The 26,897-nt window shown below is 68.0% G+C and overlaps 15 non-coding genes across 15 annotated transcripts; 9 read left to right on the plus strand and 6 right to left on the minus strand.

The window, feature by feature from the left end:
* Positions 1-4,561: 4,561 nt before the first annotated feature.
* Positions 4,562-4,632, minus strand: TRNAG-GCC (transfer RNA glycine (anticodon GCC)). Its single transcript has one exon. It is a non-coding gene; the product is annotated as a tRNA-Gly (tRNA).
* Positions 4,633-6,125: 1,493 nt separating this feature from the next.
* TRNAL-CAG (transfer RNA leucine (anticodon CAG)) lies at positions 6,126-6,208 on the minus strand. The gene has a single exon. It is a non-coding gene; the product is annotated as a tRNA-Leu (tRNA).
* Positions 6,209-6,767: 559 nt separating this feature from the next.
* TRNAD-GUC (transfer RNA aspartic acid (anticodon GUC)) lies at positions 6,768-6,839 on the plus strand. The gene has a single exon. It is a non-coding gene; the product is annotated as a tRNA-Asp (tRNA).
* A 738-nt stretch (positions 6,840-7,577) lies between these two features.
* Positions 7,578-7,649, plus strand: TRNAG-UCC (transfer RNA glycine (anticodon UCC)). The gene has a single exon. It is a non-coding gene; the product is annotated as a tRNA-Gly (tRNA).
* Positions 7,650-7,927: 278 nt separating this feature from the next.
* TRNAE-CUC (transfer RNA glutamic acid (anticodon CUC)) lies at positions 7,928-7,999 on the plus strand. The gene has a single exon. It is a non-coding gene; the product is annotated as a tRNA-Glu (tRNA).
* Positions 8,000-13,022: 5,023 nt separating this feature from the next.
* Positions 13,023-13,093, minus strand: TRNAG-GCC (transfer RNA glycine (anticodon GCC)). Its single transcript has one exon. It is a non-coding gene; the product is annotated as a tRNA-Gly (tRNA).
* Positions 13,094-14,586: 1,493 nt separating this feature from the next.
* On the minus strand, positions 14,587-14,669 carry TRNAL-CAG (transfer RNA leucine (anticodon CAG)). The gene has a single exon. It is a non-coding gene; the product is annotated as a tRNA-Leu (tRNA).
* A 555-nt stretch (positions 14,670-15,224) lies between these two features.
* Positions 15,225-15,296, plus strand: TRNAD-GUC (transfer RNA aspartic acid (anticodon GUC)). The gene has a single exon. It is a non-coding gene; the product is annotated as a tRNA-Asp (tRNA).
* A 741-nt stretch (positions 15,297-16,037) lies between these two features.
* On the plus strand, positions 16,038-16,109 carry TRNAG-UCC (transfer RNA glycine (anticodon UCC)). Its single transcript has one exon. It is a non-coding gene; the product is annotated as a tRNA-Gly (tRNA).
* Positions 16,110-16,387: 278 nt separating this feature from the next.
* On the plus strand, positions 16,388-16,459 carry TRNAE-CUC (transfer RNA glutamic acid (anticodon CUC)). The gene has a single exon. It is a non-coding gene; the product is annotated as a tRNA-Glu (tRNA).
* A 5,024-nt stretch (positions 16,460-21,483) lies between these two features.
* On the minus strand, positions 21,484-21,554 carry TRNAG-GCC (transfer RNA glycine (anticodon GCC)). Its single transcript has one exon. It is a non-coding gene; the product is annotated as a tRNA-Gly (tRNA).
* A 1,493-nt stretch (positions 21,555-23,047) lies between these two features.
* Positions 23,048-23,130, minus strand: TRNAL-CAG (transfer RNA leucine (anticodon CAG)). The gene has a single exon. It is a non-coding gene; the product is annotated as a tRNA-Leu (tRNA).
* A 555-nt stretch (positions 23,131-23,685) lies between these two features.
* On the plus strand, positions 23,686-23,757 carry TRNAD-GUC (transfer RNA aspartic acid (anticodon GUC)). Its single transcript has one exon. It is a non-coding gene; the product is annotated as a tRNA-Asp (tRNA).
* Positions 23,758-24,498: 741 nt separating this feature from the next.
* Positions 24,499-24,570, plus strand: TRNAG-UCC (transfer RNA glycine (anticodon UCC)). Its single transcript has one exon. It is a non-coding gene; the product is annotated as a tRNA-Gly (tRNA).
* A 278-nt stretch (positions 24,571-24,848) lies between these two features.
* TRNAE-CUC (transfer RNA glutamic acid (anticodon CUC)) lies at positions 24,849-24,920 on the plus strand. The gene has a single exon. It is a non-coding gene; the product is annotated as a tRNA-Glu (tRNA).
* Positions 24,921-26,897: the final 1,977 nt, after the last annotated feature.

Here is a 26,897-nt window from a genome sequence, read left to right on the forward strand (position 1 = left end):
GGCCAGCAGCGGCAGGGGCGGTGGCCACAGCCGAAGGTGAGCGAGGGGGATCTGCCTCTGGGAGTGGGGGCCGTGGCCACGGACCGCCTGCCTTGTCGTGTCTCTCATGCCAGCCACCTCTCTGGGCGGCTTGGCCAGTGCGTGCCAGGTCCCGGGCTGGCTGTGACTCCCGTGTGCCGCTGGCGACTCCAAGAGGGTTCTGGTCTTGAGTGGGCTCTGGGAGGCGGACCACGGCGCCCGGGAGGCATGGGTAGCAGTTCAGTCGCCCGGGGGCAGCGATGCCTGCCAGGGAGGACAACCCGACCATCGTGCTGTTTCCCTTGCCTGACCACAGCTCTCAATCCTACTGGACTGAGGCAAGATTTACCCAGGCCTCCCTCCCCCACTCGTAACCAAAGGTGGGCACTCGGGTGCACACACACACACACACACACACACACACAGAGCGCCCTCCAAACTGTCTATCCAGGATCCACTCCATCCCTCTCCCCACCCTGTCACCGTCTTCCCCTAGGAACTCTGCGCGAGGGTGATCCTCCAGCACAGTCTCCTCTTGGCCCCGTCTCGGCTGGTCTATCCCCAAAGGGTTTCACGTCTGTTCAAGGACTGTGTCCTTCGGAGGGGAAGTGGACGGCAGACGAAAGGCACCAACGTGCGGCGAGGGCGGCACACTCGGGTGCGATGGCACAAAGGCGAGTGCCCTGTGGGAAAGGAGCCCCCGTGGCCCGACGTGTGCTTGCCGTCGCCAAAGGAGGTTTCCTCGAGGCCCCTGCCGGGGCTGTGGGCGTCAGAGTGCATGGGGGAGAGTATCGGAGGAAGGTGCTTGGGGCCATGGCTGGTGGGCGCCCCACGTGGATCAGGGACCCGGGCAGGGCGATCGCGAGCAGAGGGCGCGGCGGCGAGCAGGGAGCTGGGAGGCAGGCCCCGGGGTGCTTGGTCGGGGCGTCTGCATGGACGGCCGGCGGGAAGGGGCGGCGTGGGGCTCTCGGGGACCTGGCCGAAAGATCGGCAGGCCACTCGAGCAGGGCCTCTACAGAAGCATGGGCGCGGCGGCGAAGCCGTGCCAGGCACATGTGAGAGGCTGGGACGGATCTGCGGTAGGTAGGGGTGGGCGTGGGGGTTGGGCTGGGGCTGCGGAGCCAGAGGGAGGCCCGCACTGGTGAACGCCAGGGCAGGGCAGGCCAGGGCAGGACGTGTGAGGGATAGCCCGAGCTCCAGGGGGATGTTGGGTGGGGAGGTGGGGCCGAGCCTGGAGTCTGGCGGGAAAGGCAGAGGGCAGGCCGTGACAGTGACGGGGCTGTGGCGTGAGGAAGATGGCGGGTGAGCACTCCATTTGGGTCGGGTGGCGGGTGAGCGGGGGCGAGCCACACTGGTGCTCGGTGCCACAGGCTGCTCAGGCTCGGCGGCGGGCTGTGGCTCTGGGCGGAGGCTAGGACGCAGGCAAGCGAAGGACAGAAACGGAGCGCCAGCGCCAGCTGGGGGCCAGACCCGGTCCGAGATGGGTGGGCCCACCGTACCGCCCCAGAGACCAAAGTCACCACCCATCGGGAGGGAGTGTCCAGTGTCGGGGGTGACACTGCTGGGGCCTCAGGGTGGGATGGGGCGGGGGTGGCTGGCAGCGCAGGTGGCTGTGATTTCATGAGGGCCAAGGAGAGCTCCCATGTGACCGGGCACAGTCAGCCCTCCAGGGTACACGCCCGCAGAGGGCAAACCTCGGGGAGGTCTGAGGGTCCGGACACCGCCACCGCCTCGGCAGCACCGCCTGCCAGGGCCCGTACACGGAGCAAACCCCAGCGCCCAGCCACACACGGCGGGCCCAAGAAGGGGTGGCATCGATGCAGCATGGCGCCATCACTCAGGCATCAGAAACACGTCAAGAATTGCCAGTTGTCACAAGCAATGATGCAGCTGGAGACTCTTACACTCGGCGGAGAATGTCAGACCGCGTTGGACCGAGGCATGTGGAGCATGGAAAATAATACAAAACGAAGCTATTTGCCAGGAGAAACCGACTCACGCAGAAACCCACCTTAGGGTAACGCAAGCGGAAAGGCAGCGCTGGAGGGATGACTGGGGAGCTGCAACGCACAGATTAAGCGCCAAGGTTATCCAGTTCAACACAGGGAATCAGCGTCAGTGCCCTGGAGTAACCTCAAGTGGAAAAGAATCTGAAACCATATATGACACTCGAGATCTGCACAAGCAAAACAGGATCACACTGCGGTCCACCGGAAACCAGCACAATATTGGGAATCCACTGTACTTCCGCAACAACCGTGACTACGACGTCGGAGTAAGCTTTCAAAAGAAAACTAACTCAGCAGGCAATGAAGTCAGCGGAAAACAGGTGAGCTATGCCAACCCCACCCTGGGTACATATCCACGAAAGGCGCAGCTCTTCATTCGGAAAGACACATGCAACCCCCACAGTCACAGCAGCACCGTTTGCCATAGCCGAGACGTGGAGAAAACCCTAGTGCCCATCCCCAAAGGCTCAGCCACCAAGATGCAGTATCAGAGAAAGGGAGAGAATGGGATGTCACCGAGCCGTCCACAAGAGGCAGATAGTGTCACTGGCAGCAACGGCGGCTGGAGCTGCAGAATATTATCCTTGGTGAGGGAAGTCAAACAGACAAGGTCACGGATGGGTGGACTCTAAAGTGTTGTACAAATGAATCCCTGGGCCAACCAGCCACAGACTCTCAGACACAGGAAAGCCGCTTGGGGCTTCCCAAGGGCGCAGTCAGGGACCGAGGGATGATTGAGGAGCCGGGCTCAACGGATCAACCGTACCAGTACTGCGTAGGAAGGGGAGGAGGAACAAGGACACGCGGGATACCGCAGGGAATGAGATCCCATATGCTGTCATCACCCGCAATGGAAACGAGCTGAACACATGAGCCCCCCCCCACCCACCCACAGACAGGACTGAACCCCAACGCTGTACAGCGGAAACGCACACCAGGTTGTAGATCAACTACGCTTCCAGGACAAGTGCTACTCCGTCGAAGTCAGTCAGTCGAGGATCAGTCCAGCAATAGGAAAAAGAAGAGCTTCCATTATGATCCAGGAAAGCCAACCCTGGGCACGCGTCGGGAAAAGACGACAAATACCCCTAATGGGGAGAGATGCAGGCATCCCCCAGGGTCACCGCAGCCCTCTGTGCCGGAGCCGAGACCCGCGGGAAACGCCCAAGTGCCCGTCGGCACGTGGCCGGCACAAGAAGGTGAGGGATATCTGTACCGTGGAATATGACGCAGCCCTCAAGAAGGAGCCGCCATCGCCATGGGCCGCAAGGTCAGACGGACCCACAGAAGGGTCCGCTCAGTGAAGTGAGTCGCTTGGATCGGGAGAAAGCTCTGTGGACTCTTAACGACGAATACAGACGAATCTATGCGCAAAGGGGAAAGCGACCTGGAGACCCCGAAAACGTACATAGGGCTACCCAAGGGGAAAGGCAGGGAGGGACGAAGTTGAAGTCGGATCAAGAGATAGGAAAGACTGTGCTTACAGTAGAAGAGCAACAGAGCTTTCCTCTGTAGCAGGAGAAGTGTATCTGTATCTCGCCTTCACCTACACTGGAAGACCACCTGGCAAAGAACAGGGGACTGAATCACTTTGCCGGGCACCTGAGACTCACCCAGGAATGTGAATCCGTTCTACTTGTGTTCGAAGAAGCAGAAAAAGGAGCAGGCCGTGGCTTGAAGCGGGGGGTGGGGGGAGGCAGGCCAGTGGGACAGATGCAAAGGCAGGTTCCTTGGCAAGAGTGGGATTTGGAACGGCTCAGGGAGGAACGGGGCGTGGGGGGCGGGGTGTGTGGAGATGGGGGAGGCGGGGAGCTGGGGGTGGGATGGGTGCATGTGGGGGAGTAGGGGGACGGTGAGGCTGCAGGCTGAGGTGGGGGTGCTCTTGGGGCAGGGCTGATGCTGAGGTGAGGCGCGCAAGAGGGTTTCAGGGGGAAGGGGTGGTGTTTGAGGCGGTGAGGGCGTTGCTGTTGGAAACCTATTTCTGCCGAGGCCAGGCCCGAGGGCGAGGGCCGGCAGCTGGTGGACTTCTTTGGAACTCGTCCTGCAAGACGTGGTCCAGGGACCCTGCAGGCAAAAGGGAGGTATGCTTGCCAGATGTGGCAGCTCCCTTGCTCCTGGCTGTGCAAACGTAGTGTGATTGATTTCTCTCGGAGTGTGGGGAGAGTGAGGCAGGGAGCTTGGAGACGGACGTTGTGAAAGATGAAGTGTGGTGCGGGCGGCTGCCAGCGGTGGGGTATTCCTGCCAGTGCAGTCCCCGAGCCCTCGGCTGGGTCCGGGTGAGGACGCGAGCAAACACAAGAAAGGTGCCTGGACGCACGGGCGGCTGAGCCCGCAGGGTTTGGGGCCACGAAGGCTTGGCAGCAGGGCCTTTTGTGGGTGAGGTGGGGAGGGGTCCTGGGCGTCTGTGTGGGAGAGGCAGCGGGCGGCAGGTAGCCAGCCAGCGTTTGCAGGAGCGCTGCCTCGAGCGCGTTTCAGCGGGCAGACCTAGTTGGGCTCTGGGGCCGCACCGTGGGACCAAAAGGGGACGCTGGGGCTGCATGGGGCGGGAATCGAACCCGGGCCTCCCGCGTGGCAGGCGAGAATTCTACCACTGAACCACCCATGCACCGGTGGCCAGCGCCGCCCGTCGCTGCCCCTCAGGCGCTGGCCGCCACCCGCCCGCCGCTGCTCACTGCTCGCCCGTGGGCATCTTTCTGCCCCGTTGCAGCGGGAGACGACGGGCAGGCGACCTGTAAGACAGGATCCGGGCACGTGCAGGACCCCGGGGCGCGCCGCTCTCGGAGGGAGCCCGGGGCGACGGGACGCGGGCCCATGCGGCCCGTCCCGCGCCTTCTGCGCCGACCACGGCCGCCGCGACCCTGTCGGTGTCGCGTGAGGGCGCCGGGAGCCGACGCCGTCTGCCCGGCGCCGGGATCCCTGTCAGGTGCAGGCGCTGCGTGGTCGCTGCGGCCGCGCGCAGACGTGCCTCTCAGCGACCGCCGGGTCCCGACCCAAAGTCCCTCTGGCGGGCTGGCTTTCCGGCCGTGCCGGGGTGGGGCGTGCGAGAGCGGGCGGGGGAAGGGACGCCGGGCTCGGTCTGTGCGGGAAGCGCGAGCGCGGGAGGGCGACGCCTCCGAGCGCCTCCGCCACCGCCCCCTACCCGCCCTCCCCCCGCCATCCCATCCTTAGACCCGCGCTCAGGCCCAGGGACCCAAAGGCGTGTGAGCCTGGCTCCTGCGCTCTGGCCGACCGCGCTCCCGGGGTCCGGCTCTGACGGGGTGGTGGTGGTGAGCAGGGGCCCTTTGGCAGCGCGGCTCCTGGCTCGGGGACTGCGGGCTGAGAGGCAGGGAGCGCGCCAGGGCGGGCTTGGCTCCGGCCGGGGCAGCGGCTTCCCACGGGAACGGGCGCCGTGGCGCCGAGGTCGGGGGCGCGGGCCGGGCGCCGGGGGGTGGGCTGGACGGGCACGCAGGGCTTCCGCTCCCTCCCCAGCGGAGCACCCTTCCCGGGACGGACTCGTGCAAGGAAGGCCGGTGTGCGCTGGCCAGCAGGAAGGCTGGATGGCACGCGTCCAGGGCGGGCGGCAGGCAGGTTGCGGCCCGGCCAAGAACGCACGGCGGAGAAGGGTCGAGGGCACGCGGCAGCCCCTTGGCGGGCAAGGCGGGGGCTCGGCCGCCTCGCTGTGGCTGGGGAGCGCAGGCGGGCCGGCGGGGCGGGCGCGGAGGACGGGGTGCCGGCCTGGCGGGAGAGCTGGCGGGGGCAGCCGTGGAAGCAAGGCTGCGAGGGCGAGTAGGCCGTTCCCCGGGCAGAAGTCGGAGCGCCGGCGAAGGGAGGAGGGCTTGCCACCCGCCGCGGGGCTGCGTGCTTCGGCGCGGCCGGGGGCGGGGCGCGGCGGGGCTGTGGGAGTGGAAGTGGGAGGGTGGGCGAGTGTGGGCCAGGGGGAGGCAGGGAGGCAGGAAAAGCAGCAGCTGCAGCTGCAGCCAGCTGGCGAGGAAAGATGCGCTGAGAAGGACTGAAGGTGCCTTCTGTGGGGGTGCAGGTGGCGGCGGGAGGGCGTGTGTGGAGAAAGGCAGTGGCGCGCGGAGGACGGGTGCGTTTGTCCGGCGGGCCAAAAGGCTGGCTTGTCAGGAGTGGGATTCGAACCCACGCCTCCAGGGGAGACTGCGACCTGAACGCAGCGCCTTAGACCGCTCGGCCATCCTGACGGCGGGCCTGGCTGGGCGCGTGGCCGCTCGCCTGGCTGGGACCCGACGCGGCGCGAGCACCGGCGCCCTTGGCGGGCCGCGGGCGGCGCCACGCCAGGCAGGCAGGCAGGCAGGCAGGCAGGCGGGCGGGCGTCCGGAGTGGGGGTCGACGGAGCCGGCGCGCGGCGGCCGGCCGAGGCGCCGGGCTCCGCCGCCGCTCGCGCCGCGGACCCAGAGGGCCCTGGGCGGGCCGGCCCCTCCCCACCCGCGCCTGTCCTGGCCCGACGCCGGCCGGCGCGCGCCCACCGTGTCGTCGCAGCCCCGCTTGCCTTCTCGCGCCCCCTTCTCCCGGCGGAACGCCCGCGTTGGAGGCAAGAGGCGGCGCGCTGGGGAGGGTCCAGTGCCCCGGGGGTCCGGGTCCCTGTCGGGGTGGCGGGCTGCCGCTGTGACCGAGGCGGTTGGTCTGGTGCGCGGTTGGGTCGGGACCCGTGGTGGCCGGCGGCCCGTGCTGGGCAAGGGGAGGCGTGGGCAGGCAGCCCGAGAGCCCGAGGGCGGCCGGGCGGCAGGACGGTCGCCGCCGTCCTCGTTAGTATAGTGGTGAGTATCCCCGCCTGTCACGCGGGAGACCGGGGTTCGATTCCCCGACGGGGAGGCAACACACCCTTTTTGGTGGCCGCGGTCGCTCTCTGTCCTGCCGCCAGGCCCCGGAGGGCCCTTCGCCTCCTCCCGACGTCTTTGGGCGAGGCGCCAGGGCGCCGCCGACGGCGGTGCCCGGCCTAGCTCCCGGCGACCCCCTCTGCCCGTGCAGCGCTCCAGCCTGAGCCCTTTGTCGTCGGCGGGCGCACGGTCGCCACGGCGGAGCGAGGGCCTCCTTGGCGACCCCACGGCCTTGCCCGACCATAGCCGGATCTGGCGGCCGGCCGGCCGCCCGCCCACGCGCCGACCCCCAGTGGCTGCCTGAGTGGGCTCGTAGGCTCGCGACGGCCCCGCCGCGTGCAGGCAGGTGGGTCCCGTGTCCCCTTGTCGTGGGAAGTGGCCTCGCCCAGCGCCCGGTGGAGTAGCGCTTTGGCCAGCTGGGTGCTGGAAGCTGCGTGCCCCGCGTTGCCCGCCGGGGGTGAGGGCGGGGAGGCGTTGGCGGGCCGCGGCGGGGAGCGAAGGGCCGGAGGGCCGCAAGGCCGCGGGGGCGCCGCCCTGGGGCGGTGCGGCCGGTGGATTCCCGGCGACCGCGTGGCGCTGGCGCGCTCGGGGCGCCGCGTGGCTGCTGGGAGCGCCGGCGGCGGCGGCGCAAGCCTCCGGCTGACGGGGCGTCGGGGCAGGGATGCGGAGGCGGCGGCGAGAGTATGCTGGGGCGAGCCCGGGGCCGGCGTCTGGCGGCCGCCCGGGCTGTGGAGCGTTGGTGGTATAGTGGTGAGCATAGCTGCCTTCCAAGCAGTTGACCCGGGTTCGATTCCCGGCCAACGCAGCGGGCCGACCTTTTGCTGAGTTCCAGCGCTCTCCCGGCAGGGGCGTTCGGGGGACAGAGAGGTGGGAGCAGGGAGCCAGCCCGCTGGCCGGCGGCTTTTGGCGTGTGTGCGAGAAGCCGGCGGCGCGCGCGGTGTTTTGAGGGTGCTGAAAGCAAGACGGCACGGCAGGGCAGGCGGCTGGACTTGCAAAGGCCGGGTGTGGGCAGCAAGGTGGCACGGGCGGGTGGCATGGAGGCGCGGGGCTCACCAGGAGCAGGCGAGGGCTGAACCCCGACGCTCCCTGGTGGTCTAGTGGTTAGGATTCGGCGCTCTCACCGCCGCGGCCCGGGATCGATTCCCGGTCAGGGAAGCCTTTCTTCTTCCTCTCCGCCTGCCACCTGCCCACGTCCTCGCTGGACACCCTGCCACCCTTTTCTTAGCCTACGCTTGCTCAGCGCTGCGCCAGAGGCCCCCGGGACCCTGCCCGTCCAGCCCCAGCACGATTCAGGCCACCTCCGCCGTCCCGCGGGGCAAAGGTTTTGGCCGCAGTGGCAACCTCGCGCCGCTTCCACCACGACGCGCCTGAGGCCTCCCATCCACCAGCCCCCCCCCCAACCCCACCCCACGCCTCCCTCCCTCCTGAGGGGCTGCGGCTGCTGCCCCTGGTGGTGGCGGTGATGCTCCTGGGCTTGTGCTGGTTCTCCTGCTGTGGGTGGTGGTGAGGAGGTGGGCTTGGATAGGGCCGGCGGCGGTAGGGGTGGGGGTAGGGCTGGGGGTAGGGGCGTGGGCTGTGGCGGTCGCCAGCTGGGGGCCAGCAGCGGCAGGGGCGGTGGCCACAGCCGAAGGTGAGCGAGGGGGATCTGCCTCTGGGAGTGGGGGCCGTGGCCACGGACCGCCTGCCTTGTCGTGTCTCTCATGCCAGCCACCTCTCTGGGCGGCTTGGCCAGTGCGTGCCAGGTCCCGGGCTGGCTGTGACTCCCGTGTGCCGCTGGCGACTCCAAGAGGGTTCTGGTCTTGAGTGGGCTCTGGGAGGCGGACCACGGCGCCCGGGAGGCATGGGTAGCAGTTCAGTCGCCCGGGGGCAGCGATGCCTGCCAGGGAGGACAACCCGACCATCGTGCTGTTTCCCTTGCCTGACCACAGCTCTCAATCCTACTGGACTGAGGCAAGATTTACCCAGGCCTCCCTCCCCCACTCGTAACCAAAGGTGGGCACTCGGGTGCACACACACACACACACACACACACACACAGAGCGCCCTCCAAACTGTCTATCCAGGATCCACTCCATCCCTCTCCCCACCCTGTCACCGTCTTCCCCTAGGAACTCTGCGCGAGGGTGATCCTCCAGCACAGTCTCCTCTTGGCCCCGTCTCGGCTGGTCTATCCCCAAAGGGTTTCACGTCTGTTCAAGGACTGTGTCCTTCGGAGGGGAAGTGGACGGCAGACGAAAGGCACCAACGTGCGGTGAGGGCGGCACACTCGGGTGCGATGGCACAAAGGCGAGTGCCCTGTGGGAAAGGAGCCCCCGTGGCCCGACGTGTGCTTGCCGTCGCCAAAGGAGGTTTCCTCGAGGCCCCTGCCGGGGCTGTGGGCGTCAGAGTGCATGGGGGAGAGTATCGGAGGAAGGTGCTTGGGGCCATGGCTGGTGGGCGCCCCACGTGGATCAGGGACCCGGGCAGGGCGATCGCGAGCAGAGGGCGCGGCGGCGAGCAGGGAGCTGGGAGGCAGGCCCCGGGGTGCTTGGTCGGGGCGTCTGCATGGACGGCCGGCGGGAAGGGGCGGCGTGGGGCTCTCGGGGACCTGGCCGAAAGATCGGCAGGCCACTCGAGCAGGGCCTCTACAGAAGCATGGGCGCGGCGGCGAAGCCGTGCCAGGCACATGTGAGAGGCTGGGACGGATCTGCGGTAGGTAGGGGTGGGCGTGGGGGTTGGGCTGGGGCTGCGGAGCCAGAGGGAGGCCCGCACTGGTGAACGCCAGGGCAGGGCAGGCCAGGGCAGGACGTGTGAGGGATAGCCCGAGCTCCAGGGGGATGTTGGGTGGGGAGGTGGGGCCGAGCCTGGAGTCTGGCGGGAAAGGCAGAGGGCAGGCCGTGACAGTGACGGGGCTGTGGCGTGAGGAAGATGGCGGGTGAGCACTCCATTTGGGTCGGGTGGCGGGTGAGCGGGGGCGAGCCACACTGGTGCTCGGTGCCACAGGCTGCTCAGGCTCGGCGGCGGGCTGTGGCTCTGGGCGGAGGCTAGGACGCAGGCAAGCGAAGGACAGAAACGGAGCGCCAGCGCCAGCTGGGGGCCAGACCCGGTCCGAGATGGGTGGGCCCACCGTACCGCCCCAGAGACCAAAGTCACCACCCATCGGGAGGGAGTGTCCAGTGTCGGGGGTGACACTGCTGGGGCCTCAGGGTGGGATGGGGCGGGGGTGGCTGGCAGCGCAGGTGGCTGTGATTTCATGAGGGCCAAGGAGAGCTCCCATGTGACCGGGCACAGTCAGCCCTCCAGGGCACACGCCCGCAGAGGGCAAACCTCGGGGAGGTCTGAGGGTCCGGACACCGCCACCGCCTCGGCAGCACCGCCTGCCAGGGCCCGTACACGGAGCAAACCCCAGCGCCCAGCCACACACGGCGGGCCCAAGAAGGGGTGGCATCGATGCAGCATGGCGCCATCACTCAGGCATCAGAAACACGTCAAGAATTGCCAGTTGTCACAAGCAATGATGCAGCTGGAGACTCTTACACTCGGCGGAGAATGTCAGACCGCGTTGGACCGAGGCATGTGGAGCATGGAAAATAATACAAAACGAAGCTATTTGCCAGGAGAAACCGACTCACGCAGAAACCCACCTTAGGGTAACGCAAGCGGAAAGGCAGCGCTGGAGGGATGACTGGGGAGCTGCAACGCACAGATACGCAGGACCCTGTCTAAAGGGAGAAGCGCCAAGGTTATCCAGTTCAACACAGGGAATCAGCGTCAGTGCCCTGGAGTAACCTCAAGTGGAAAAGAATCTGAAACCATATATGACACTCGAGATCTGCACAAGCAAAACAGGATCACACTGCGGTCCACCGGAAACCAGCACAATATTGGGAATCCACTGTACTTCCGCAACAACCGTGACTACGACGTCGGAGTAAGCTTTCAAAAGAAAACTAACTCAGCAGGCAATGAAGTCAGCGGAAAACAGGTGAGCTATGCCAACCCCACCCTGGGTACATATCCACGAAAGGCGCAGCTCTTCATTCGGAAAGACACATGCAACCCCCACAGTCACAGCAGCACCGTTTGCCATAGCCGAGACGTGGAGAAAACCCTAGTGCCCATCCCCAAAGGCTCAGCCACCAAGATGCAGTATCAGAGAAAGGGAGAGAATGGGATGTCACCGAGCCGTCCACAAGAGGCAGATAGTGTCACTGGCAGCAACGGCGGCTGGAGCTGCAGAATATTATCCTTGGTGAGGGAAGTCAAACAGACAAGGTCACGGATGGGTGGACTCTAAAGTGTTGTACAAATGAATCCCTGGGCCAACCAGCCACAGACTCTCAGACACAGGAAAGCCGCTTGGGGCTTCCCAAGGGCGCAGTCAGGGACCGAGGGATGATTGAGGAGCCGGGCTCAACGGATCAACCGTACCAGTACTGCGTAGGAAGGGGAGGAGGAACAAGGACACGCGGGATACCGCAGGGAATGAGATCCCATATGCTGTCATCACCCGCAATGGAAACGAGCTGAACACATGAGCCCCCCCCCACCCACCCACAGACAGGACTGAACCCCAACGCTGTACAGCGGAAACGCACACCAGGTTGTAGATCAACTACGCTTCCAGGACAAGTGCTACTCCGTCGAAGTCAGTCAGTCGAGGATCAGTCCAGCAATAGGAAAAAGAAGAGCTTCCATTATGATCCAGGAAAGCCAACCCTGGGCACGCGTCGGGAAAAGACGACAAATACCCCTAATGGGGAGAGATGCAGGCATCCCCCAGGGTCACCGCAGCCCTCTGTGCCGGAGCCGAGACCCGCGGGAAACGCCCAAGTGCCCGTCGGCACGTGGCCGGCACAAGAAGGTGAGGGATATCTGTACCGTGGAATATGACGCAGCCCTCAAGAAGGAGCCGCCATCGCCATGGGCCGCAAGGTCAGACGGACCCACAGAAGGGTCCGCTCAGTGAAGTGAGTCGCTTGGATCGGGAGAAAGCTCTGTGGACTCTTAACGACGAATACAGACGAATCTATGCGCAAAGGGGAAAGCGACCTGGAGACCCCGAAAACGTACATAGGGCTACCCAAGGGGAAAGGCAGGGAGGGACGAAGTTGAAGTCGGATCAAGAGATAGGAAAGACTGTGCTTACAGTAGAAGAGCAACAGAGCTTTCCTCTGTAGCAGGAGAAGTGTATCTGTATCTCGCCTTCACCTACACTGGAAGACCACCTGGCAAAGAACAGGGGACTGAATCACTTTGCCGGGCACCTGAGACTCACCCAGGAATGTGAATCCGTTCTACTTGTGTTCGAAGAAGCAGAAAAAGGAGCAGGCCGTGGCTTGAAGCGGGGGGTGGGGGGAGGCAGGCCAGTGGGACAGATGCAAAGGCAGGTTCCTTGGCAAGAGTGGGATTTGGAACGGCTCAGGGAGGAACGGGGCGTGGGGGGCGGGGTGTGTGGAGATGGGGGAGGCGGGGAGCTGGGGGTGGGATGGGTGCATGTGGGGGAGTAGGGGGACGGTGAGGCTGCAGGCTGAGGTGGGGGTGCTCTTGGGGCAGGGCTGATGCTGAGGTGAGGCGCGCAAGAGGGTTTCAGGGGGAAGGGGTGGTGTTTGAGGCGGTGAGGGCGTTGCTGTTGGAAACCTATTTCTGCCGAGGCCAGGCCCGAGGGCGAGGGCCGGCAGCTGGTGGACTTCTTTGGAACTCGTCCTGCAAGACGTGGTCCAGGGACCCTGCAGGCAAAAGGGAGGTATGCTTGCCAGATGTGGCAGCTCCCTTGCTCCTGGCTGTGCAAACGTAGTGTGATTGATTTCTCTCGGAGTGTGGGGAGAGTGAGGCAGGGAGCTTGGAGACGGACGTTGTGAAAGATGAAGTGTGGTGCGGGCGGCTGCCAGCGGTGGGGTATTCCTGCCAGTGCAGTCCCCGAGCCCTCGGCTGGGTCCGGGTGAGGACGCGAGCAAACACAAGAAAGGTGCCTGGACGCACGGGCGGCTGAGCCCGCAGGGTTTGGGGCCACGAAGGCTTGGCAGCAGGGCCTTTTGTGGGTGAGGTGGGGAGGGGTCCTGGGCGTCTGTGTGGGAGAGGCAGCGGGCGGCAGGTAGCCAGCCAGCGTTTGCAGGAGCGCTGCCTCGAGCGCGTTTCAGCGGGCAGACCTAGTTGGGCTCTGGGGCCGCACCGTGGGACCAAAAGGGGACGCTGGGGCTGCATGGGGCGGGAATCGAACCCGGGCCTCCCGCGTGGCAGGCGAGAATTCTACCACTGAACCACCCATGCACCGGTGGCCAGCGCCGCCCGTCGCTGCCCCTCAGGCGCTGGCCGCCACCCGCCCGCCGCTGCTCACTGCTCGCCCGTGGGCATCTCTCTGCCCCGTTGCAGCGGGAGACGACGGGCAGGCGACCTGTAAGACAGGATCCGGGCACGTGCAGGACCCCGGGGCGCGCCGCTCTCGGAGGGAGCCCGGGGCGACGGGACGCGGGCCCATGCGGCCCGTCCCGCGCCTTCTGCGCCGACCACGGCCGCCGCGACCCTGTCGGTGTCGCGTGAGGGCGCCGGGAGCCGACGCCGTCTGCCCGGCGCCGGGATCCCTGTCAGGTGCAGGCGCTGCGTGGTCGCTGCGGCCGCGCGCAGACGTGCCTCTCAGCGACCGCCGGGTCCCGACCCAAAGTCCCTCTGGCGGGCTGGCTTTCCGGCCGTGCCGGGGTGGGGCGTGCGAGAGCGGGCGGGGGAAGGGACGCCGGGCTCGGTCTGTGCGGGAAGCGCGAGCGCGGGAGGGCGACGCCTCCGAGCGCCTCCGCCACCGCCCCCTACCCGCCCTCCCCCCGCCATCCCATCCTTAGACCCGCGCTCAGGCCCAGGGACCCAAAGGCGTGTGAGCCTGGCTCCTGCGCTCTGGCCGACCGCGCTCCCGGGGTCCGGCTCTGACGGGGTGGTGGTGGTGAGCAGGGGCCCTTTGGCAGCGCGGCTCCTGGCTCGGGGACTGCGGGCTGAGAGGCAGGGAGCGCGCCAGGGCGGGCTTGGCTCCGGCCGGGGCAGCGGCTTCCCACGGGAACGGGCGCCGTGGCGCCGAGGTCGGGGGCGCGGGCCGGGCGCCGGGGGGTGGGCTGGACGGGCACGCAGGGCTTCCGCTCCCTCCCCAGCGGAGCACCCTTCCCGGGACGGACTCGTGCAAGGAAGGCCGGTGTGCGCTGGCCAGCAGGAAGGCTGGATGGCACGCGTCCAGGGCGGGCGGCAGGCAGGTTGCGGCCCGGCCAAGAACGCACGGCGGAGAAGGGTCGAGGGCACGCGGCAGCCCCTTGGCGGGCAAGGCGGGGGCTCGGCCGCCTCGCTGTGGCTGGGGAGCGCAGGCGGGCCGGCGGGGCGGGCGCGGAGGACGGGGTGCCGGCCTGGCGGGAGAGCTGGCGGGGGCAGCCGTGGAAGCAAGGCTGCGAGGGCGAGTAGGCCGTTCCCCGGGCAGAAGTCGGAGCGCCGGCGAAGGGAGGAGGGCTTGCCACCCGCCGCGGGGCTGCGTGCTTCGGCGCGGCCGGGGGCGGGGCGCGGCGGGGCTGTGGGAGTGGAAGTGGGAGGGTGGGCGAGTGTGGGCCAGGGGGAGGCAGGGAGGCAGGAAAAGCAGCAGCTGCAGCTGCAGCCAGCTGGCGAGGAAAGATGCGCTGAGAAGGACTGAAGGTGCCTTCTGTGGGGGTGCAGGTGGCGGCGGGAGGGCGTGTGTGGAGAAAGGCAGTGGCGCGCGGAGGACGGGTGCGTTTGTCCGGCGGGCCAAAAGGCTGGCTTGTCAGGAGTGGGATTCGAACCCACGCCTCCAGGGGAGACTGCGACCTGAACGCAGCGCCTTAGACCGCTCGGCCATCCTGACGGCGGGCCTGGCTGGGCGCGTGGCCGCTCGCCTGGCTGGGACCCGACGCGGCGCGAGCACCGGCGCCCTTGGCGGGCCGCGGGCGGCGCCACGCCAGGCAGGCAGGCAGGCAGGCAGGCGGGCGGGCGTCCGGAGTGGGGGTCGACGGAGCCGGCGCGCGGCGGCCGGCCGAGGCGCCTGGCTCCGCCGCCGCTCGCGCCGCGGACCCAGAGGGCCCTGGGCGGGCCGGCCCCTCCCCACCCGCGCCTGTCCTGGCCCGACGCCGGCCGGCGCGCGCCCACCGTGTCGTCGCAGCCCCGCTTGCCTTCTCGCGCCCCCTTCTCCCGGCGGAACGCCCGCGTTGGAGGCAAGAGGCGGCGCGCTGGGGAGGGTCCAGTGCCCCGGGGGTCCGGGTCCCTGTCGGGGTGGCGGGCTGCCGCTGTGACCGAGGCGGTTGGTCTGGTGCGCGGTTGGGTCGGGACCCGTGGTGGCCGGCGGCCCGTGCTGGGCAAGGGGAGGCGTGGGCAGGCAGCCCGAGAGCCCGAGGGCGGCCGGGCGGCAGGACGGTCGCCGCCGTCCTCGTTAGTATAGTGGTGAGTATCCCCGCCTGTCACGCGGGAGACCGGGGTTCGATTCCCCGACGGGGAGGCAACACACCCTTTTTGGTGGCCGCGGTCGCTCTCTGTCCTGCCGCCAGGCCCCGGAGGGCCCTTCGCCTCCTCCCGACGTCTTTGGGCGAGGCGCCAGGGCGCCGCCGACGGCGGTGCCCGGCCTAGCTCCCGGCGACCCCCTCTGCCCGTGCAGCGCTCCAGCCTGAGCCCTTTGTCGTCGGCGGGCGCACGGTCGCCACGGCGGAGCGAGGGCCTCCTTGGCGACCCCACGGCCTTGCCCGACCATAGCCGGATCTGGCGGCCGGCCGGCCGCCCGCCCACGCGCCGACCCCCAGTGGCTGCCTGAGTGGGCTCGTAGGCTCGCGACGGCCCCGCCGCGTGCAGGCAGGTGGGTCCCGTGTCCCCTTGTCGTCGTGGGAAGTGGCCTCGCTCAGCGCCCGGTGGAGTAGCGCTTTGGCCAGCTGGGTGCTGGAAGCTGCGTGCCCCGCGTTGCCCGCCGGGGGTGAGGGCGGGGAGGCGTTGGCGGGCCGCGGCGGGGAGCGAAGGGCCGGAGGGCCGCAAGGCCGCGGGGGCGCCGCCCTGGGGCGGTGCGGCCGGTGGATTCCCGGCGACCGCGTGGCGCTGGCGCGCTTGGGGCGCCGCGTGGCTGCTGGGAGCGCCGGCGGCGGCGGCGCAAGCCTCCGGCTGACGGGGCGTCGGGGCAGGGATGCGGAGGCGGCGGCGAGAGTATGCTGGGGCGAGCCCGGGGCCGGCGTCTGGCGGCCGCCCGGGCTGTGGAGCGTTGGTGGTATAGTGGTGAGCATAGCTGCCTTCCAAGCAGTTGACCCGGGTTCGATTCCCGGCCAACGCAGCGGGCCGACCTTTTGCTGAGTTCCAGCGCTCTCCCGGCAGGGGCGTTCGGGGGACAGAGAGGTGGGAGCAGGGAGCCAGCCCGCTGGCCGGCGGCTTTTGGCGTGTGTGCGAGAAGCCGGCGGCGCGCGCGGTGTTTTGAGGGTGCTGAAAGCAAGACGGCACGGCAGGGCAGGCGGCTGGACTTGCAAAGGCCGGGTGTGGGCAGCAAGGTGGCACGGGCGGGTGGCATGGAGGCGCGGGGCTCACCAGGAGCAGGCGAGGGCTGAACCCCGACGCTCCCTGGTGGTCTAGTGGTTAGGATTCGGCGCTCTCACCGCCGCGGCCCGGGTTCGATTCCCGGTCAGGGAAGCCTTTCTTCTTCCTCTCCGCCTGCCACCTGCCCACGTCCTCGATGGACACCCTGCCACCCTTTTCTTAGCCTACGCTTGCTCAGCGCTGCGCCAGAGGCCCCCGGGACCCTGCCCGTCCAGCCCCAGCACGATTCAGGCCACCTCCGCCGTCCCGCGGGGCAAAGGTTTTGGCCGCAGTGGCAACCTCGCGCCGCTTCCACCACGACGCGCCTGAGGCCTCCCATCCACCAGCCCCCCCCCAACCCCACCCCCCGCCTCCCTCCCTCCTGAGGGGCTGCGGCTGCTGCCCCTGGTGGTGGCGGTGATGCTCCTGGGCTTGTGCTGGTTCTCCTGCTGTGGGTGGTGGTGAGGAGGTGGGCTTGGATAGGGCCGGCGGCGGTAGGGGTGGGGGTAGGGCTGGGGGTAGGGGCGTGGGCTGTGGCGGTCGCCAGCTGGGGGCCAGCAGCGGCAGGGGCGGTGGCCACAGCCGAAGGTGAGCGAGGGGGATCTGCCTCTGGGAGTGGGGGCCGTGGCCACGGACCGCCTGCCTTGTCGTGTCTCTCATGCCAGCCACCTCTCTGGGCGGCTTGGCCAGTGCGTGCCAGGTCCCGGGCTGGCTGTGACTCCCGTGTGCCGCTGGCGACTCCAAGAGGGTTCTGGTCTTGAGTGGGCTCTGGGAGGCGGACCACGGCGCCCGGGAGGCATGGGTAGCAGTTCAGTCGCCCGGGGGCAGCGATGCCTGCCAGGGAGGACAACCCGACCATCGTGCTGTTTCCCTTGCCTGACCACAGCTCTCAATCCTACTGGACTGAGGCAAGATTTACCCAGGCCTCCCTCCCCCACTCGTAACCAAAGGTGGGCACTCGGGTGCACACACACACACACACACACACACACACACAGAGCGCCCTCCAAACTGTCTATCCAGGATCCACTCCATCCCTCTCCCCACCCTGTCACCGTCTTCCCCTAGGAACTCTGCGCGAGGGTGATCCTCCAGCACAGTCTCCTCTTGGCCCCGTCTCGGCTGGTCTATCCCCAAAGGGTTTCACGTCTGTTCAAGGACTGTGTCCTTCGGAGGGGAAGTGGACGGCAGACGAAAGGCACCAACGTGCGGCGAGGGCGGCACACTCGGGTGCGATGGCACAAAGGCGAGTGCCCTGTGGGAAAGGAGCCCCCGTGGCCCGACGTGTGCTTGCCGTCGCCAAAGGAGGTTTCCTCGAGGCCCCTGCCGGGGCTGTGGGCGTCAGAGTGCATGGGGGAGAGTATCGGAGGAAGGTGCTTGGGGCCATGGCTGGTGGGCGCCCCACGTGGATCAGGGACCCGGGCAGGGCGATCGCGAGCAGAGGGCGCGGCGGTGAGCAGGGAGCTGGGAGGCAGGCCCCGGGGTGCTTGGTCGGGGCGTCTGCATGGACGGCCGGCGGGAAGGGGCGGCGTGGGGCTCTCGGGGACCTGGCCGAAAGATCGGCAGGCCACTCGAGCAGGGCCTCTACAGAAGCATGGGCGCGGCGGCGAAGCCGTGCCAGGCACATGTGAGAGGCTGGGACGGATCTGCGGTAGGTAGGGGTGGGCGTGGGGGTTGGGCTGGGGCTGCGGAGCCAGAGGGAGGCCCGCACTGGTGAACGCCAGGGCAGGGCAGGCCAGGGCAGGACGTGTGAGGGATAGCCCGAGCTCCAGGGGGATGTTGGGTGGGGAGGTGGGGCCGAGCCTGGAGTCTGGCGGGAAAGGCAGAGGGCAGGCCGTGACAGTGACGGGGCTGTGGCGTGAGGAAGATGGCGGGTGAGCACTCCATTTGGGTCGGGTGGCGGGTGAGCGGGGGCGAGCCACACTGGTGCTCGGTGCCACAGGCTGCTCAGGCTCGGCGGCGGGCTGTGGCTCTGGGCGGAGGCTAGGACGCAGGCAAGCGAAGGACAGAAACGGAGCGCCAGCGCCAGCTGGGGGCCAGACCCGGTCCGAGATGGGTGGGCCCACCGTACCGCCCCAGAGACCAAAGTCACCACCCATCGGGAGGGAGTGTCCAGTGTCGGGGGTGACACTGCTGGGGCCTCAGGGTGGGATGGGGCGGGGGTGGCTGGCAGCGCAGGTGGCTGTGATTTCATGAGGGCCAAGGAGAGCTCCCATGTGACCGGGCACAGTCAGCCCTCCAGGGCACACGCCCGCAGAGGGCAAACCTCGGGGAGGTCTGAGGGTCCGGACACCGCCACCGCCTCGGCAGCACCGCCTGCCAGGGCCCGTACACGGAGCAAACCCCAGCGCCCAGCCACACACGGCGGGCCCAAGAAGGGGTGGCATCGATGCAGCATGGCGCCATCACTCAGGCATCAGAAACACGTCAAGAATTGCCAGTTGTCACAAGCAATGATGCAGCTGGAGACTCTTACACTCGGCGGAGAATGTCAGACCGCGTTGGACCGAGGCATGTGGAGCATGGAAAATAATACAAAACGAAGCTATTTGCCAGGAGAAACCGACTCACGCAGAAACCCACCTTAGGGTAACGCAAGCGGAAAGGCAGCGCTGGAGGGATGACTGGGGAGCTGCAACGCACAGATACGCAGGACCCTGTCTAAAGGGAGAAGCGCCAAGGTTATCCAGTTCAACACAGGGAATCAGCGTCAGTGCCCTGGAGTAACCTCAAGTGGAAAAGAATCTGAAACCATATATGACACTCGAGATCTGCACAAGCAAAACAGGATCACACTGCGGTCCACCGGAAACCAGCACAATATTGGGAATCCACTGTACTTCCGCAACAACCGTGACTACGACGTCGGAGTAAGCTTTCAAAAGAAAACTAACTCAGCAGGCAATGAAGTCAGCAGAAAACAGGTGAGCTATGCCAACCCCACCCTGGGTACATATCCACGAAAGGCGCAGCTCTTCATTCGGAAAGACACATGCAACCCCCACAGTCACAGCAGCACCGTTTGCCATAGCCGAGACGTGGAGAAAACCCTAGTGCCCATCCCCAAAGGCTCAGCCACCAAGATGCAGTATCAGAGAAAGGGAGAGAATGGGATGTCACCGAGCCGTCCACAAGAGGCAGATAGTGTCACTGGCAGCAACGGCGGCTGGAGCTGCAGAATATTATCCTTGGTGAGGGAAGTCAAACAGACAAGGTCACGGATGGGTGGACTCTAAAGTGTTGTACAAATGAATCCCTGGGCCAACCAGCCACAGACTCTCAGACACAGGAAAGCCGCTTGGGGCTTCCCAAGGGCGCAGTCAGGGACCGAGGGATGATTGAGGAGCCGGGCTCAACGGATCAACCGTACCAGTACTGCGTAGGAAGGGGAGGAGGAACAAGGACACGCGGGATACCGCAGGGAATGAGATCCCATATGCTGTCATCACCCGCAATGGAAACGAGCTGAACACATGAGCCCCCCCCCACCCACCCACAGACAGGACTGAACCCCAACGCTGTACAGCGGAAACGCACACCAGGTTGTAGATCAACTACGCTTCCAGGACAAGTGCTACTCCGTCGAAGTCAGTCAGTCGAGGATCAGTCCAGCAATAGGAAAAAGAAGAGCTTCCATTATGATCCAGGAAAGCCAACCCTGGGCACGCGTCGGGAAAAGACGACAAATACCCCTAATGGGGAGAGATGCAGGCATCCCCCAGGGTCACCGCAGCCCTCTGTGCCGGAGCCGAGACCCGCGGGAAACGCCCAAGTGCCCGTCGGCACGTGGCCGGCACAAGAAGGTGAGGGATATCTGTACCGTGGAATATGACGCAGCCCTCAAGAAGGAGCCGCCATCGCCATGGGCCGCAAGGTCAGACGGACCCACAGAAGGGTCCGCTCAGTGAAGTGAGTCGCTTGGATCGGGAGAAAGCTCTGTGGACTCTTAACGACGAATACAGACGAATCTATGCGCAAAGGGGAAAGCGACCTGGAGACCCCGAAAACGTACATAGGGCTACCCAAGGGGAAAGGCAGGGAGGGACGAAGTTGAAGTCGGATCAAGAGATAGGAAAGACTGTGCTTACAGTAGAAGAGCAACAGAGCTTTCCTCTGTAGCAGGAGAAGTGTATCTGTATCTCGCCTTCACCTACACTGGAAGACCACCTGGCAAAGAACAGGGGACTGAATCACTTTGCCGGGCACCTGAGACTCACCCAGGAATGTGAATCCGTTCTACTTGTGTTCGAAGAAGCAGAAAAAGGAGCAGGCCGTGGCTTGAAGCGGGGGGTGGGGGGAGGCAGGCCAGTGGGACAGATGCAAAGGCAGGTTCCTTGGCAAGAGTGGGATTTGGAACGGCTCAGGGAGGAACGGGGCGTGGGGGGCGGGGTGTGTGGAGATGGGGGAGGCGGGGAGCTGGGGGTGGGATGGGTGCATGTGGGGGAGTAGGGGGACGGTGAGGCTGCAGGCTGAGGTGGGGGTGCTCTTGGGGCAGGGCTGATGCTGAGGTGAGGCGCGCAAGAGGGTTTCAGGGGGAAGGGGTGGTGTTTGAGGCGGTGAGGGCGTTGCTGTTGGAAACCTATTTCTGCCGAGGCCAGGCCCGAGGGCGAGGGCCGGCAGCTGGTGGATTTCTTTGGAACTCGTCCTGCAAGACGTGGTCCAGGGACCCTGCAGGCAAAAGGGAGGTATGCTTGCCAGATGTGGCAGCTCCCTTGCTCCTGGCTGTGCAAACGTAGTGTGATTGATTTCTCTCGGAGTGTGGGGAGAGTGAGGCAGGGAGCTTGGAGACGGACGTTGTGAAAGATGAAGTGTGGTGCGGGCGGCTGCCAGCGGTGGGGTATTCCTGCCAGTGCAGTCCCCGAGCCCTCGGCTGGGTCCGGGTGAGGACGCGAGCAAACACAAGAAAGGTGCCTGGACGCACGGGCGGCTGAGCCCGCAGGGTTTGGGGCCACGAAGGCTTGGCAGCAGGGCCTTTTGTGGGTGAGGTGGGGAGGGGTCCTGGGCGTCTGTGTGGGAGAGGCAGCGGGCGGCAGGTAGCCAGCCAGCGTTTGCAGGAGCGCTGCCTCGAGCGCGTTTCAGCGGGCAGACCTAGTTGGGCTCTGGGGCCGCACCGTGGGACCAAAAGGGGACGCTGGGGCTGCATGGGCCGGGAATCGAACCCGGGCCTCCCGCGTGGCAGGCGAGAATTCTACCACTGAACCACCCATGCACCGGTGGCCAGCGCCGCCCGTCGCTGCCCCTCAGGCGCTGGCCGCCACCCGCCCGCCGCTGCTCACTGCTCGCCCGTGGGCATCTCTCTGCCCCGTTGCAGCGGGAGACGACGGGCGGGCGACCTGTAAGACAGGATCCGGGCACGTGCAGGACCCCGGGGCGCGCCGCTCTCGGAGGGAGCCCGGGGCGACGGGACGCGGGCCCACGCGGCCCGTCCCGCGCCTTCTGCGCCGACCACGGCCGCCGCGACCCTGTCGGTGTCGCGTGAGGGCGCCGGGAGCCGACGCCGTCTGCCCGGCGCCGGGATCCCTGTCAGGTGCAGGCGCTGCGTGGTCGCTGCGGCCGCGCGCAGACGTGCCTCTCAGCGACCGCCGGGTCCCGACCCAAAGTCCCTCTGGCGGGCTGGCTTTCCGGCCGTGCCGGGGTGGGGCGTGCGAGAGCGGGCGGGGGAAGGGACGCCGGGCTCGGTCTGTGCGGGAAGCGCGAGCGCGGGAGGGCGACGCCTCCGAGCGCCTCCGCCACCGCCCCCTACCCGCCCTCCCCCCGCCATCCCATCCTTAGACCCGCGCTCAGGCCCAGGGACCCAAAGGCGTGTGAGCCTGGCTCCTGCGCTCTGGCCGACCGCGCTCCCGGGGTCCGGCTCTGACGGGGTGGTGGTGGTGAGCAGGGGCCCTTTGGCAGCGCGGCTCCTGGCTCGGGGACTGCGGGCTGAGAGGCAGGGAGCGCGCCAGGGCGGGCTTGGCTCCGGCCGGGGCAGCGGCTTCCCACGGGAACGGGCGCCGTGGCGCCGAGGTCGGGGGCGCGGGCCGGGCGCCGGGGGGTGGGCTGGACGGGCACGCAGGGCTTCCGCTCCCTCCCCAGCGGAGCACCCTTCCCGGGACGGACTCGTGCAAGGAAGGCCGGTGTGCGCTGGCCAGCAGGAAGGCTGGATGGCACGCGTCCAGGGCGGGCGGCAGGCAGGTTGCGGCCCGGCCAAGAACGCACGGCGGAGAAGGGTCGAGGGCACGCGGCAGCCCCTTGGCGGGCAAGGCGGGGGCTCGGCCGCCTCGCTGTGGCTGGGGAGCGCAGGCGGGCCGGCGGGGCGGGCGCGGAGGACGGGGTGCCGGCCTGGCGGGAGAGCTGGCGGGGGCAGCCGTGGAAGCAAGGCTGCGAGGGCGAGTAGGCCGTTCCCCGGGCAGAAGTCGGAGCGCCGGCGAAGGGAGGAGGGCTTGCCACCCGCCGCGGGGCTGCGTGCTTCGGCGCGGCCGGGGGCGGGGCGCGGCGGGGCTGTGGGAGTGGAAGTGGGAGGGTGGGCGAGTGTGGGCCAGGGGGAGGCAGGGAGGCAGGAAAAGCAGCAGCTGCAGCTGCAGCCAGCTGGCGAGGAAAGATGCGCTGAGAAGGACTGAAGGTGCCTTCTGTGGGGGTGCAGGTGGCGGCGGGAGGGCGTGTGTGGAGAAAGGCAGTGGCGCGCGGAGGACGGGTGCGTTTGTCCGGCGGGCCAAAAGGCTGGCTTGTCAGGAGTGGGATTCGAACCCACGCCTCCAGGGGAGACTGCGACCTGAACGCAGCGCCTTAGACCGCTCGGCCATCCTGACGGCGGGCCTGGCTGGGCGCGTGGCCGCTCGCCTGGCTGGGACCCGACGCGGCGCGAGCACCGGCGCCCTTGGCGGGCCGCGGGCGGCGCCACGCCAGGCAGGCAGGCAGGCAGGCAGGCGGGCGGGCGTCCGGAGTGGGGGTCGACGGAGCCGGCGCGCGGCGGCCGGCCGAGGCGCCTGGCTCCGCCGCCGCTCGCGCCGCGGACCCAGAGGGCCCTGGGCGGGCCGGCCCCTCCCCACCCGCGCCTGTCCTGGCCCGACGCCGGCCGGCGCGCGCCCACCGTGTCGTCGCAGCCCCGCTTGCCTTCTCGCGCCCCCTTCTCCCGGCGGAACGCCCGCGTTGGAGGCAAGAGGCGGCGCGCTGGGGAGGGTCCAGTGCCCCGGGGGTCCGGGTCCCTGTCGGGGTGGCGGGCTGCCGCTGTGACCGAGGCGGTTGGTCTGGTGCGCGGTTGGGTCGGGACCCGTGGTGGCCGGCGGCCCGTGCTGGGCAAGGGGAGGCGTGGGCAGGCAGCCCGAGAGCCCGAGGGCGGCCGGGCGGCAGGACGGTCGCCGCCGTCCTCGTTAGTATAGTGGTGAGTATCCCCGCCTGTCACGCGGGAGACCGGGGTTCGATTCCCCGACGGGGAGGCAACACACCCTTTTTGGTGGCCGCGGTCGCTCTCTGTCCTGCCGCCAGGCCCCGGAGGGCCCTTCGCCTCCTCCCGACGTCTTTGGGCGAGGCGCCAGGGCGCCGCCGACGGCGGTGCCCGGCCTAGCTCCCGGCGACCCCCTCTGCCCGTGCAGCGCTCCAGCCTGAGCCCTTTGTCGTCGGCGGGCGCACGGTCGCCACGGCGGAGCGAGGGCCTCCTTGGCGACCCCACGGCCTTGCCCGACCATAGCCGGATCTGGCGGCCGGCCGGCCGCCCGCCCACGCGCCGACCCCCAGTGGCTGCCTGAGTGGGCTCGTAGGCTCGCGACGGCCCCGCCGCGTGCAGGCAGGTGGGTCCCGTGTCCCCTTGTCGTCGTGGGAAGTGGCCTCGCTCAGCGCCCGGTGGAGTAGCGCTTTGGCCAGCTGGGTGCTGGAAGCTGCGTGCCCCGCGTTGCCCGCCGGGGGTGAGGGCGGGGAGGCGTTGGCGGGCCGCGGCGGGGAGCGAAGGGCCGGAGGGCCGCAAGGCCGCGGGGGCGCCGCCCTGGGGCGGTGGGGCCGGTGGATTCCCGGCGACCGCGTGGCGCTGGCGCGCTCGGGGCGCCGCGTGGCTGCTGGGAGCGCCGGCGGCGGCGGCGCAAGCCTCCGGCTGACGGGGCGTCGGGGCAGGGATGCGGAGGCGGCGGCGAGAGTATGCTGGGGCGAGCCCGGGGCCGGCGTCTGGCGGCCGCCCGGGCTGTGGAGCGTTGGTGGTATAGTGGTGAGCATAGCTGCCTTCCAAGCAGTTGACCCGGGTTCGATTCCCGGCCAACGCAGCGGGCCGACCTTTTGCTGAGTTCCAGCGCTCTCCCGGCAGGGGCGTTCGGGGGACAGAGAGGTGGGAGCAGGGAGCCAGCCCGCTGGCCGGCGGCTTTTGGCGTGTGTGCGAGAAGCCGGCGGCGCGCGCGGTGTTTTGAGGGTGCTGAAAGCAAGACGGCACGGCAGGGCAGGCGGCTGCACTTGCAAAGGCCGGGTGTGGGCAGCAAGGTGGCACGGGCGGGTGGCATGGAGGCGCGGGGCTCACCAGGAGCAGGCGAGGGCTGAACCCCGACGCTCCCTGGTGGTCTAGTGGTTAGGATTCGGCGCTCTCACCGCCGCGGCCCGGGTTCGATTCCCGGTCAGGGAAGCCTTTCTTCTTCCTCTCCGCCTGCCACCTGCCCACGTCCTCGATGGACACCCTGCCACCCTTTTCTTAGCCTACGCTTGCTCAGCGCTGCGCCAGAGGCCCCCGGGACCCTGCCCGTCCAGCCCCAGCACGATTCAGGCCACCTCCGCCGTCCCGCGGGGCAAAGGTTTTGGCCGCAGTGGCAACCTCGCGCCGCTTCCACCACGACGCGCCTGAGGCCTCCCATCCACCAGCACCCCCCCCCAACCCCACCCCCCGCCTCCCTCCCTCCTGAGGGGCTGCGGCTGCTGCCCCTGGTGGTGGCGGTGATGCTCCTGGGCTTGTGCTGGTTCTCCTGCTGTGGGTGGTGGTGAGGAGGTGGGCTTGGATAGGGCCGGCGGCGGTAGGGGTGGGGGTAGGGCTGGGGGTAGGGGCGTGGGCTGTGGCGGTCGCCAGCTGGGGGCCAGCAGCGGCAGGGGCGGTGGCCACAGCCGAAGGTGAGCGAGGGGGATCTGCCTCTGGGAGTGGGGGCCGTGGCCACGGACCGCCTGCCTTGTCGTGTCTCTCATGCCAGCCACCTCTCTGGGCGGCTTGGCCAGTGCGCGCCAGGTCCCGGGCTGGCTGTGACTCCCGTGTGCCGCTGGCGACTCCAAGAGGGTTCTGGTCTTGAGTGGGCTCTGGGAGGCGGACCACGGCGCCCGGGAGGCATGGGTAGCAGTTCAGTCGCCCGGGGGCAGCGATGCCTGCCAGGGAGGACAACCCGACCATCGTGCTGTTTCCCTTGCCTGACCACAGCTCTCAATCCTACTGGACTGAGGCAAGATTTACCCAGGCCTCCCTCCCCCACTCGTAACCAAAGGTGGGCACTCGGGTGCACACACACACACACACACACACACACAGAGCGCCCTCCAAACTGTCTATCCAGGATCCACTCCATCCCTCTCCCCACCCTGTCACCGTCTTCCCCTAGGAACTCTGCGCGAGGGTGATCCTCCAGCACAGTCTCCTCTTGGCCCCGTCTCGGCTGGTCTATCCCCAAAGGGTTTCACGTCTGTTCAAGGACTGTGTCCTTCGGAGGGGAAGTGGACGGCAGACGAAAGGCACCAACGTGCGGCGAGGGCGGCACACTCGGGTGCGATGGCACAAAGGCGAGTGCCCTGTGGGAAAGGAGCCCCCGTGGCCCGACGTGTGCTTGCCGTCGCCAAAGGAGGTTTCCTCGAGGCCCCTGCCGGGGCTGTGGGCGTCAGAGTGCATGGGGGAGAGTATCGGAGGAAGGTGCTTGGGGCCATGGCTGGTGGGCGCCCCACGTGGATCAGGGACCCGGGCAGGGCGATCGCGAGCAGAGGGCGCGGCGGCGAGCAGGGAGCTGGGAGGCAGGCCCCGGGGTGCTTGGTCGGGGCGTCTGCATGGACGGCCGGCGGGAAGGGGCGGCGTGGGGCTCTCGGGGACCTGGCCGAAAGATCGGCAGGCCACTCGAGCAGGGCCTCTACAGAAGCATGGGCGCGGCGGCGAAGCCGTGCCAGGCACATGTGAGAGGCTGGGACGGATCTGCGGTAGGTAGGGGTGGGCGTGGGGGTTGGGCTGGGGCTGCGGAGCCAGAGGGAGGCCCGCACTGGTGAACGCCAGGGCAGGGCAGGCCAGGGCAGGACGTGTGAGGGATAGCCCGAGCTCCAGGGGGATGTTGGGTGGGGAGGTGGGGCCGAGCCTGGAGTCTGGCGGGAAAGGCAGAGGGCAGGCCGTGACAGTGACGGGGCTGTGGCGTGAGGAAGATGGCGGGTGAGCACTCCATTTGGGTCGGGTGGCGGGTGAGCGGGGGCGAGCCACACTGGTGCTCGGTGCCACAGGCTGCTCAGGCTCGGCGGCGGGCTGTGGCTCTGGGCGGAGGCTAGGACGCAGGCAAGCGAAGGACAGAAACGGAGCGCCAGCGCCAGCTGGGGGCCAGACCCGGTCCGAGATGGGTGGGCCCACCGTACCGCCCCAGAGACCAAAGTCACC

This window comes from Ovis canadensis, chromosome 1 (genome assembly GCF_042477335.2).
Source record: "Ovis canadensis isolate MfBH-ARS-UI-01 breed Bighorn chromosome 1, ARS-UI_OviCan_v2, whole genome shotgun sequence".
Lineage (NCBI taxonomy): Eukaryota > Metazoa > Chordata > Mammalia > Artiodactyla > Bovidae > Ovis > Ovis canadensis.